At 46.1% G+C, this 12,538-nt stretch overlaps 1 non-coding gene across 1 annotated transcript; it reads left to right on the plus strand.

Annotated features, from left to right (window-relative positions):
- Positions 1-224: 224 nt before the first annotated feature.
- On the plus strand, positions 225-363 carry LOC120365755 (small nucleolar RNA SNORA8). Its single transcript, XR_005580616.1, has one exon. It is a non-coding gene; the product is annotated as a small nucleolar RNA SNORA8 (small nucleolar RNA).
- The last annotated feature ends 12,175 nt before the right edge of the window (positions 364-12,538 follow it).

Raw genomic sequence — 12,538 nt, forward strand, 5'->3', positions numbered from 1 at the left:
TGGCATTTGTAATCCAAGCTGCTCTGGAGGCTGAGGCAAGAGAATCACTTGAGCCCAGCAGAGGTTGCAGTGAGCTAAGATTGCACCACTGCACTCCAGCCTAGGTGACAGAGCAAGACTCTGTCTCAAAAAAAAAAAAAACCCCAAACGGGAAACAAAATAGAAAACTTTTGATAAAGTACTGAGACATTTTGTCTCAGTGTATCTTGAGGATTAAAACGCACTGCACTGCATGGTATCTGCACTCAGCAGTTTACTCCTGCTGGGGTGTTCAAAGGTCAGTGCCATAGAAATTCAGTATCTGGCATCGTTGGTTTTCTTGGCTTTGTGCTTGTTAAACCTGGTATTCCTGTTGATACAGTATTTGTATAGGTTTCTCAGAGTGTTCAGTTTGATGTACTCTAAAACAGTAAGCAGGGCTTTTCTTTTTTCCAGGGTGTCAAATTGAGAACCAGGCAGCTCTGCTACCCACAATAAAAAGGTGAACTTTGAAGTCTTCATTAGTATAGCCATATTAAAAGGAGATGATAGAAGCCAACATAAATGAATTATGAGCTGACAGGACAACTGGATTAAAATAAGCATCAGTTTCATTAAAAAGGGCTAACGTGAAGATAAATCTTTTCGCTCCAGCTCTTTAGAGGATCTAACGCGACCTTGATGGGAAGTGGAAGAAATCACAACATGGAATTCCTTGAATAAAAATTTATGGACTTTAAAACACACACACAGCCGGGCTCACACCTGTAATCCCAGCACTTTGGGAGGCTGAGGCGGGCAGATCACCTGAGTCAGGAGTTCAATACCAGCCTGACCAACATGGAGAAACCCCCATCTCTACTAAAAATACAAAAAATTAGCCGGGCATGGTGGTACTTGCTTGTAATCCCAGCTTATTGGGAGGCTGAGGTAAGAGAATCGCTTGAATCTGGGAGGCAGAGGTTGTGGTGGGCCGAGATTGTGCCATTGCACTCCAGCCTGGGCAACAAGAGTGAAACTCCGTCTCAAAACACACACACACACACACACACACACACAATGGGCCAGGTGCAGTGGATCACACCTTCACACCTGTAATCCCAAGACTTTGGGAGTTCTATCCCAAAGGCAGGCCTTTAAGAGGCCAAGGCAGGTGGATCACCTTAGGTTGGGAGTTTGAGACGAGCCTGAACAACATGGAGAAACCCCGTCTCTACTAAAAATACAAAATTAGCTGGGCGTGGTGGAGCACGCCTGTAATCCCAGCTACTCAGAAGGCTGAGGCAGAAGAATCACTTGAAGTTGGGAGGCAGGGGTTGCGGTGAGCTGAGATCACATTGGGCAGCAAGAGCAAAACTCCGTCTTAAAACACACACACACACATTATGTTCCTATGCTGTGAAAGAGCCCATTGTCCCCCAGTTGTCAATATAACCACAATGGGAAGCAGCGAGGATAATTCCTGTACAAAGGAAACTGAGTTTGTACATACTTGACTTTAAATTTTTTTCCAACCATTGTTTATGAAAAAATTTAAGCATACAGAAAAGTTGATCATATACCCACCACTTAGCTTCAACTACTATTAATTTTACTTCTCTTGCTCTGTTGTATTATTATTATTACTATTACTATTATTATTATTTTTGAGACAGGGTCTTCCCCTGTCACCAAGGTTGAATGAAATGCAGTGGCACAAAAATGGCTCGCTGCAGCCTCAATCTCCTGGGCTAAGTGATCCTCCCACCTCAGCCTCCCAAGTAGCTGGGGCCACAGGCACATGCCACCATGACTGGTTAATTTTGTCTTTTTTCTCTTTTTTTTTTTTTTACAATTTTTGTAGAGCTGGGTTCTTGCCATGTTTCCCAAGCTGGTCTTGATCTCCTAGGCTCAAGGAATCCTCCCATCTCAGCCTTCCAAAGTGTTGGAACTACAGGTGTGAGCCACCATGCCTGGCCTTTCGCTTTTACTTTTATTTATTATTATTTTTTGAGACACGGTCTCACTTTGTCACTGAGCTGAAGTGCAGTGGCCTGATCTTGGCTCACTGCAGCTTCGACCTTGTGGGATCAAGCAATCCTCCTGCCTCCGCCTCCCAAGTAGCTGGGACTACAGGCACGCTCTACGAGGTCTGGCTTATTTTTTGGAGAGACAAGTTTTCACCATGTGGCACAGGCTAGTCTTGAACTCCTGAGCTCAAGCAATCTGCCTGCCTTGACCTTCCAAAGTGCTAGAATTACAGGCATGAGCCATCATGCCTGGACTTCTATTTTTAGATTTTGAGACAGAGTCTCTGTCACTGAGGCTGGAGTGCAATGGTACAATCACAGCTCATTGCAGCCTCGACCTCCTGGGCTCAACCCATCCTCCCATCTCGGCCTCTCGAGTAGCTGGGACTACAGTTGTGTGCCATCAGGCCTAGATAATTAAAAAAAAAAACTGTAGAGATGGGGTCTCACTATGTTGCCCAGGCAAATCTTAAACTCCTAGGCTCAAGTGATCCTCCTGCCTTGACCTTCCAATGTGCTGGGATTACAAATGTGAGCCACTGCATCTGGCCTTTATTTTTGTTTTTGACAGAGAGTTTTGCTCTGTCACCCAGGCTGGAGTGCAGTGGCATGAACACAGCTCACTGCAGCATCGAATTCCTGGGCTCCAGCGATCCTCCTGCCTCAGCCTCCTGAGTTAGCTAGGACTACAGACATGCACTACTACACCTGGCTAATTAAAAAATGTTTTCAGAGACAGGGTCTCTCTATAATGCCCAAACTAGTCTCAAACTCCTGGCCTCAAGCAACCTTCCCACCTCAACTTCCCAAAGTATTGAAATTACAAGAGTGAGCCACCACACCCGGCCCCTCTCTCTCTCTTTTCTAAACAATGTGAAAGTAAGTTTAGACATCATGTCATGTTACTTCCAAGTACTTCGGCCTTCATCTCCTAAACAAATTCTCCCACCAGACTCAAATTCCATTATCATACCTAAGAGCAATTACAATTTCCAAATGTCATCTGATATTCAAATTTCCCCAGCTTCTAAAAATTTTTTTATACTTTTTTTTTTTTCCAAATCGTACATCTTGCAAAGATTTACAAATTGCATTTGGTTTATTGTTTTTTTAAATCTTTTAAAACATAGATCCCGTGGATCTACACACATACACCTTTTTTTGTGACATTGACTCTTTGGAGACTGCAGATGTTTTCTTATAGGCTATCCCTGGATTTGCCTGATTGTTTCTTCATGGTGTTATTTAACTTGTTCTTCTACCCCCTGTATGACTCTAAACTGGAATTTAGGTCTAAAGCCAGATTCAGGCTAAGCATTGTGCTCAGGTCTGTAATTCCAGCACTTCAGGAGGCCGAGGCAGGAGGATCACTGAGGTCAAGAGTTTGAGACCAGCCTGGGCAACATGGCAAGATCCTGTGTGTTAAAAATACAATAACAACAACAAAAAATAGCCAGGTCCACACCTGTGGTCCCAGCTTCTCAGGAGGATGAGGTGAGAAGATTGCGTGAGCCCAGGAGGCAGAAGTTGCAGTGAGCCAAGATTGCCCCACTGTACTTCAGTGTGGGTGACAGAGTGAGAATCTTGTCTTAGAAAAGCAAAAGGCAGATTCGGGTTAACAATCTTTAGTAAAGATACTGCCCAGCTGATGCTGAGTAACATTATTATAATGTCCCATCCAGAGACACATGTCAGATTGTTCAATTACTGATGATACTAAATTTGATCACTTGTCTGAGGTGGTGAGAGCAAGGCCCCACCATTTTTTACTACTGTAAAGCACTTCTCCCCTTTGGCAACCAACAAGAGGCCACAGGTGGACTCTTTGCCACGTGACTGTTCTGTCCTCCCCAGCCTTTCATCCCAGGGTTCTGGCTCCCTGGATAATCCTGTCCTGATCAATTATGATACAAGGGGTTACAAGAAGATAATTTTCTATTTCTGTCTTTTATTCTGCAAAAATGCAAGAAGCTTGGACGTACTCTTCTGTAAAGAAGAGTTTGAACTACAGTTCCTTTGAAAGAGGCAGGACAAATTATTATTACTGTTGTTATTATTATTTTTGAGATAGGGTCTCTTGCTGTGTTGCACAGGCTGGAGTGCAGTGGTGCAATCACAGCTCACTGCAGCCTCAACCTCCTGGGCTCCAGCCACTCTTCCGCCTCAGCCTCCCAAGTAACTAGGACTATATATGCACACCACCACACCTGGCTGATTTTTTTTTTTTTTTTTTTTTTGAGATGTAGTTTCACTCTTGCTGCCCAGGCTGGAGTGCAATGGTGTGATCTCAGCTCACTGCAACCTCTGCCTCCCAGGTTCAGGCAATTCTCCCACCTCAGCCCCCTGAGTAGCTGGGATTACAGGCATGGCCACCATGCCTGGTTACTTTTGTATTTTTAGTAGACACGGGGTTTCTCCATGTTGATTAGGCTGAACTTGAACTCCCAACCTCAGGTGATCCACCCACCTCAGCATCCCAAAGTGCTGGGATTACAGTCGTGAGCCATCGCGCATGGCTGAGACAGAGTTCTTATTATGTTTCCCAGGCTGGTCTCAAACTCCTGGGCTCAAGTGATCTTCCCACCTCAGCCTCCTGAAGTACTGGGGTTACAGGTATGAACCACCAGGCCTGGCCAAATTATTCTTATTAAGGCTGGGATTGTTCCATATTTGGCTGGCGGTGCCCCTTCAAGTTGGCTCCTGGGTCCTTCTTTCAAGCCCCAGGAGTCTCTGAGAACTTCCTGGCTTTCTGGAAAGTAAAAAACTAAGATGTTGGCCGGGCGCGGTGGCTCAAGCCTGTAATCCCAGCACTTTGGGAAGCCGAGGCGGATGGATCACGAGGTCAAGAGATCGAGACCATCCTGGTCAACATAGTGAAACCCCGTCTCTCTAAAAATACAAAAAATTAGCTGGGCATGGTGGCGCGTGCCTGTAATCCCAGCTACTCAGGAGGCTGAGGCAGGAGAATTGCCTGAACCCAGGAGGCGGAGGTTGCGGTGAGCCGAGATCACGCCATTGCACTCCAGCCTGGGTAACAACCGTGAAACTCCATCTCAAAAAAAACTAAGATGTTTCAGCACCACCTGCGTTCCTCCACTCCAACCCTGAAACTAGCCATTTGGAAGCTGGGATGTGACCCCAGGCAGTCTGCCTAGAGTTCTTTTGTTTTTTCACACTCATGGCAAACTTCAGGGGCCAGTTACAGTGCTGGGCACCTTGCTATATGATCCCTCTCTGAGTCATACTTTCTCTGTAGGAAAGTCTGTGGACCTGGATTCCATCTTACTCCATGTCCCCATCAGGGTGTGGCATCCAAGCCCCAGTGCTCCCTGTTACTCTGTCTCCCTCCTCCTGTGGTGATCAGGGGTAGGTGGGACAGGGTTTCTCCGCTGGGTGGTGGAGCCTGTGTGACAAGCGGGAAACTGGGCCTTTTTTTTTTTTTTTTTTTTTGAGACAGAGTCTCACTCTGTCGCCCAGGCTGCAGTGCAGTGATGCAATCTCGTTTCACTGCAACCTCTGGCTCCTGGGTTCAAGCAATTCTTTGCCTCAGCCTCCCGAGTAGCTGGGATTACAGGTGCCCATCACCATGCCCAGCTAATTTTTGTATTTTTAGTAGAGACAGAGTGTCACCAACTTGGCCAGGCTGGTCTTGAACTCCTGACCTCTTGATCCACCTGCCTCGGCCTCCCAAAGTGCTGGGATTACAGGCCCGGCCGAAAACTGGGACTTCTTACCCTATAAGGAAAGATGCAGGAAGCCATTGTCCAGCCCCCACCTGGGAAACTCAGTCTTGGTACCCTCCCTCCTGGCTGCAATCAGTCTCTAACTTCCAAGGGCACAGGCAGGATGACCTTGGGATTTCCCTCAGCTGTGTCCTAAAACTGCTTCACAGAGAAAAAGATCTGGACTGCCATTCGATCACCATTGGTTGACAATCTAGTGACTTTGATGCATTTTTCCCTTTATTTTAAATTTAAGCCAGGCGTGGTGGCTCATGCCTGTAATCTCAGCACTTTGGGAGGCAGAGGTGGGTGGATTATTTGAGGCCAGGAGTTGGAGACCAGCCTGGCCAACATCTTGAAATGCCATCTCTATGAAAATACAAAAATTAGCCGGGGATTGTGGCAGACACCTACAATCCCAGCTACTCGGGAGGCTGAGGCAAGAGAATTGCTTGAACCCAGGAGGCAGAGGTTGCAGTGAGCTGAGATTGTGCCACTGCACTCCAGCCTGGTGACACAGTGAGACTCCATCACACACAAACACAAAAACACAAACAAAAAACTATAAATTTAGTTTTCACCTTGTATCAAAGTTGCAAATTGACATAGTCTAAAAGATCGGGCCAGGAGTCATGGCTCATGACTGTAATCCCAGCACTTTGGGAGGCTGAGGCAGGTGCATCACCTGAGGTCAGGAGTTCAAGACCAGCCCAGTCAACATGAAACCCTGTCTCTATAAAAAACACAAAAAAAGACCAAGTGCGGTGGCTCATGCCTGTAATCCCAGCACTTTGGGAGGCCAAGGTAGGCGGATCATGAGGTCAAGAGATAGAGACCATTCTGGCTAACTTGGTGAAACCTCGTCTTTACAAAATATAATTTAAAAAAAAAATTAGCCAGGTGTGGTGGCACGAGCCTGTAGTCCCAGCTACTCAGGAGGCTGAGGGATCACTTGAACCTGGCAGGCAGAGGTTGCAGTGAGGGGAGATCATGCTATTGCACTCTAGACTGGGCAACAAGAGTGAAACTCCATCTTAAAAAAAAAAAAAAAATCCTTCCTTTTGGTGATGCGTACCTTCCTGATGCTTTCTGAGAGGAGGAAGGGAGTTATGAAAAGAAATTTTTTTGAGATACTGGATGTCTGATGTCTGAAAAAAAAAATATATATATATATATATTTTTGTTTGTTTGTTTGTTTGTTTGTTTGTTTTTTGTTTTGAGACAGATCTTGCTCTGTCACCCAGGCTGGAGTGCAGTGGCACAATCCTGGTTCACTTCAGCCTCTGCCTCGAAGGTTCAAGCAATTCTGCTGCCTCAGCCTCCCAAGTAGCTGGGATTACAGAACCCTGCTCCCATGGCTGGCTAATTTTTGTATTTTTAGTAGAGACAGGGTTTCACCATGTTGGCCAGGCTGGTCTCGAACTCCTGACCTCAAGTGATCCACCTCCCTTGGCTTCCCAAAGAGCTGGGATTACAGGCGTGAGCCACTGTGCCCGGCCAATTGTCTGTTTTTAGCATTGCTATTAATACTAAGAAATCTAGGCCAGTTGTGGTGGCTCACGCTTGTAATCCCAGCACTTTGGGAGGCCGAAGTGGACAGATCACTTGAGGTCAGGAGTTTGAGACCAGCCTGGACAACATGGTGAAACCTTGTCTCTACTAAAAATATAAAAATTAGCTGGGCGTAGTGGTGCATGCCTATAATGTCAGCTAATTGGGAGCCTGAAGCAGGAGACTTGCCTGAACATTGGAGGCAGATGTTGCAGTGAGCCTAGATCATGTCACTGCACTCCAGCATGGGCGACAGAGCGAGGCTCCATTTCAAAAAAAAAAAAAAAAAAAGAAGAAATCTAAAGTCATTCTGATTCCTGATCCTTTGTATCTGCTTGATTTTTCCTTTCTGGAAAGTTGCAGAATCGTCTTTGTTCTTATTTTTCGGAAACTTCATAACAGCATGTCTTGCTGTGAAATTGCTTTCACACCTTGTCCTGGTGCTCACTGGGCCTTTTCAGTTTGGGAATTTCTGTCCTCGAGTTCTGGAAAATGTGTTGAATTATTTCACTGGTGATTTCTTCCCCTCTATTTTTTCTGTTCTCCATTTCTGGAACTTGATATTTGGCTGCTGGGCCTTCTGAACTGGTGTTTAATCCTCCTATATTTTCTGTCTGATTTTTGAATTTATCTTTGTGGTCCATACTTTGGGAGCTTTAAAAAAAAAAAAACCACTTTATCTTCCACCATTGATTGTGTATTATCTGCTCTCATATTTTTAATCTTCAAGAGCTGTGTGTGTTTCGTTCTTCTATACTACTCATGCTTTTATAGCATCCTATTCTTGTTTCATGGGCACAGTATTGTCCTTTATCTCCCTAGGACTATTAATGACAGTTCATTTCCTCCATAGTGTTTTTTTGTTGTTTTTTTTTTCCCTGAGATGGAGTCTCACTCCGTCACCCAGGCTGGGTGCAGTGTCTCGATCTCGGGTCACTGCAAACTCCACTCCCTGAGTTCAAGCAATTATCCTGCCTCAGCCTCCTGAGCAGCTGGGATTACAGGTGTGTGCCACCACGTCTGGCTAATTTTTTTGTGTGTGTGTTTTTTTTTTTTTTTTTTTTGAGACAGAGTTTCACTCTTGTTACCCAGGCTGGAGTGCAATGGTGCGATCTCGGCTCACCGCAACTTCCGCCTCCTGGGTTCAGGCAATTCTCCTGCCTCAGCCTCTTGAGTAGCTGGGATTACAGGCACACGCCACCATGCCCAGCTAATTTTTTTGTATTTTTAGTAGAGACGGGGTTTCACCATGTTGACCAGGATGGTCTCGATCTCTCGACCTTGTGATCCACCGCCTCAGCCTCCCAAAGTACTGGGATTACAGGCTTGAGCCACCACGCCCGGCAAATTTTTTTGTGTTTTTAGTAGAAATGAGGTTTTACCATATTGGCCAGACTGGTCTCAAACTCCTGACCTTGTGATTCACCCACCTTGGCCTCCCAAAGTGCTGGAATTACAGGCTTGAGCCACTGTGCCTGGCCATATAGTGCTTTTTCTCCTGTGTGATTGTTTGGTTCACTCTTTTATGTTAAAGGCTTTCTTTAGATGTCCCATGATTCTTGATGATCTAAAAAGCTTGATTGTCTAAGACAGCGGTGACGATGAGTAGGGTTTATCTACCGAGGAATTCCTATAGAGTATTCAGCCTGCGTTGTTTCATCTGGAAATTCCCAATGTCAGAGTCCTGAGGTCTTTTTTCCTGGGGTGGTCACGCTCCACAGAGAAGCTTCCTTCAGGCTGTGGCTTGGGTGAAGGCCTGGCTTTCACACTGTGGGTAGGGAAGAACACTGGGCCTCAGCTTCAGTATCAGGCTCACGTTCTTTCTTTCTTTCTTTCTGTTTTTTGGAAACAGAGTCTCGCTCTGTTGCCCAGGCTGGAGTGCGATGGCGTGATCTCTGCTCACTGCAACCTCCACCTCCCAGTTTCAAGCAATTCTCCTGTCTCAGCCTCCTGAGTAGCTGGGATTACACGCACGCACCACCACACCTGGCTAATTTTTTTATTGTATTTTTAGTAGAGACAGGGTTTCTACCTTGTGATCCACCCCCCTCAGCCTCCCAAAGTGCTGGGGTTACAGGCATGACAGGTTCACGTTCTTTATTGTGTCTGGTAAAGAAACTTGCAGTTTGCCTCAGGGAGGGGGACGGATGGCACTCGGGGAGGGAGAGGGCATGGGTATCTAACTGCCTAAGAAAGAGACTTCCGGGCCGGGCGCGGTAGCTCAAGCCTGTAATCCCAGCACTTTGGGAGGCTGAGGCGGGTGGATCACGAGGTCGAGAGATCGAGACCATCCTGGTCAACATGGTGAAACCCCGTCTCTACTAAAAATACAAAAAACTAGCTGGGCGTGGTGGCGCGTGCCTGTAATCCCAGCTACTCAGGAGGCTGAGGCAGGAGAATTGCCTGAATCCAGGAGGCGGAGGTTGCGGTGAGCCGAGATCAAGCCATTGCACTCCAGCCTGGGTAACAATCGCGAAACTCCGTCTCAAAAAAAAAAAAAAAGAAAGAAAGAGACTTCCAAACTACCCTCCTCTTTTTAGCTCCACCTGTACTCACCACCTGGGTACCTGACACACCAGTTCCTGAGTCTGTTCTGCCACATAACTAGGTGGCTTCTCAGCTTTTCTCGCTGCAGGCTTAGGATGCAGTTTTGGGGGGTCTACTAAGGGACGTAACACTGGCTCACCTGCTTTCCTGCTTCTAAAATTCTATTGTTGTTTTCTCATCTCCTGTTCTCTTCGTTCTTGTAGATGTACACTTAAAACAATCTATGGTCATTTTAGTGACAGAAGCAAAGTGAGAGAGGAAGCAAAAGTAAAAGTGTGTTCTATTCATCATCAAAATCTTCAAACAGTGAGATCTAATTCATGCACTCTAACATTCATCCTTTAAAAACTGTATAATTCAATGTTTTTTGTATATCCACAAAGTTGTGCAGCCATCATCACTGTCAACTCTAGAATATTTTCATCACCCAAAAAGAAAGCCCCATACCTATTAGCAACCACTCCCCCTCTTTCTTTAGTGATGGTCTTTAGTGAGGTCTGTCACCCCAGCTGCAGCACGTACCACCACAGCTCACTGCAGCCTGGGCCTCCAAGGCTCCCGTGATCCTCCTGCCTCAGCCTCCTGAGTAACTGGGACTACAGACACATGCCACCACATCTGGCTATTTTTAAAAAAAATTTTGTGGAGACAGGATCTCACTATGTTGCCCAGGCCGATCTCAAACTCCTGACCTCAAGCCATCCTCCTACCTTGGGTCTGCTAAAGTATTGTGATTACAGGTGTGAGACACCATTTCTGGCCTAGATTCTTCTCTATTTTTATGTTGGTGAAGTGCTTGGCCCGCCTCTAAGAGGGGTCCCTGCTCTGTCTCACAGCTATTTGAAACTGTGTATTATTGTTACCTACAGTCATCCCACAGTGGTATAGAATGCCAGAACTTAGTCCTCCCATGTAGGTGTGCTTTTGTATCCCTTTGTATCTCCATCCGTCCCTTCCCCCCACCCTCTCCAGCCTCTAGTATCCTCTGTTCTACTTTTCACTTCTATGAGTTCAACTTTTTTTAGCTTCCACATATGAGCTAGAACATTCTGTGTTTAACTTTCTGTTCCTGGCTTATTTCACTTACAAAATGTCTCCAGTTTGATCCAGTTTCATATCCATGGTGCGAGGCTCTGGCTAAATGTTTATTTAGTCTAACAGCTCTGCAAAGCTAGTATTACCATCCCTATATTATAAAGCAGAAAGCAAATTCAGAAAGGCTGAGGGACTGGCTTGGGGACTCTCACAGCTGGGATGTTTTTGACTTGGGATTTGAACTCAGGTCTGTCCATGTCGAAGGTCATGGCTGCTCTTCTCTCTCCTTCCAAAATACATATAGTATCTTTGACTCTTGAAATCCAAGACTCACTGAACCTTAGAACCACAAAGTCTAAATTTATTTTAAAAAATTATTGGCCGGGCGCGGTGGCTTGCGCCTGTAATCCTAGCACTTTGGGAGACTGAGGTGGATGGATTACCTGAGGTCAGGAGTTCAAGACCAGTCTGGCCAACATGGTGAAACCCCATCTTAAAAAAAAATTATTAATGCAAATTGTAAAGCACATACAATAAATAAGGATTAATAAAACAAATATGGTATATAAAAGGACCTTATTTCTTTACACTCACAGCATTTCTGACACCAAATGTGTGGATTTTTTTCTACACCAGCAACCAGTGTTCCAACCCTCCGGACACCAGCTGGTATCCTACAATTCGATTCCATTCAGACGCTGTCTACCTGGAGCAGATTTTATGCAAGAGCTTTACCCTGATTTAATGTAACAGCCTTTGGAGCTGTTACGTTGGTTCTTACCCAATTTTACTCACACAGAGGGTTAAGCAACTTAGGGTAAGCAAGTTCCGTTATGCAGACATGGTTGTTTAGATCACTGGCCATTGGTGATTGAACTCAACCTCCAGTCCTTCTCCCCTCTCCAGAATTCAGGGTGGGTGGGTGTGAGGTCTGAAAGTCCCGACTCTCTCTTCACATGGCTCCGAGCCCCCCTCCTGAAGCTATCGAGAGGCTTCCGGCTACCAGCATTTCCTGAATATATAAAAAAAGACATTCTCTGCACTCAGGGGATACTTTTTCCCCCCCCTTTTTTTTTTGAGACAGAGTCTTGCTCTGTCACCCAGGCTGGAGTGCAGTGGTGTGATCTTGGCTCACTGTAGCATCCACCTCCTGGGTTCAAGCAATTCTCTTGCCTCAGCCTCTCAAGTAGCTGGGATTACAGGCATATGCTACCACACCTAGCTAATTTCTACATTTTTTGTAGAGACAGGGTTTCAGCATATTGTCCAGGCAGGTCTCGAACTCCTAACATCAAGTGATTCTCCTGCCTCAGCTTCCCAAAGTGCTGAGTGCTCACAGGTGTGAGCCACCACGCCCGGCCTCATTCTGGAGATTCGATGGCTCTTAGTGGTCCTTGCGTCAGGAATCAGGGACAGAGAGCGGAGATGTTTTTCACTGTATCACAGCGCAGGAGCCGTGCCAACACAGTCACATCTCCCAGGAACCCCTTCCTAGGCCCTCTTCTTCCCTTCCCGCACAGGCCCCTGTTCTCCTGGATTTGAACCACACAAGGAGGCAGAGGAGTAAAGTGGTTGAAAACGCAGGCTCCACCACTTCCTGGCGGTGTGATCCTGGACAAGAGCCCCTGTGTCCCTATCTGTAAATGGAGATGATGAAACACTCCTCAGAGGACCTCTGCAAAGATGACAGGAACA

Source organism: Saimiri boliviensis, chromosome 1 (assembly GCF_048565385.1).
Source record: "Saimiri boliviensis isolate mSaiBol1 chromosome 1, mSaiBol1.pri, whole genome shotgun sequence".
NCBI classification, from domain to species: Eukaryota; Metazoa; Chordata; class Mammalia; order Primates; family Cebidae; genus Saimiri; species Saimiri boliviensis.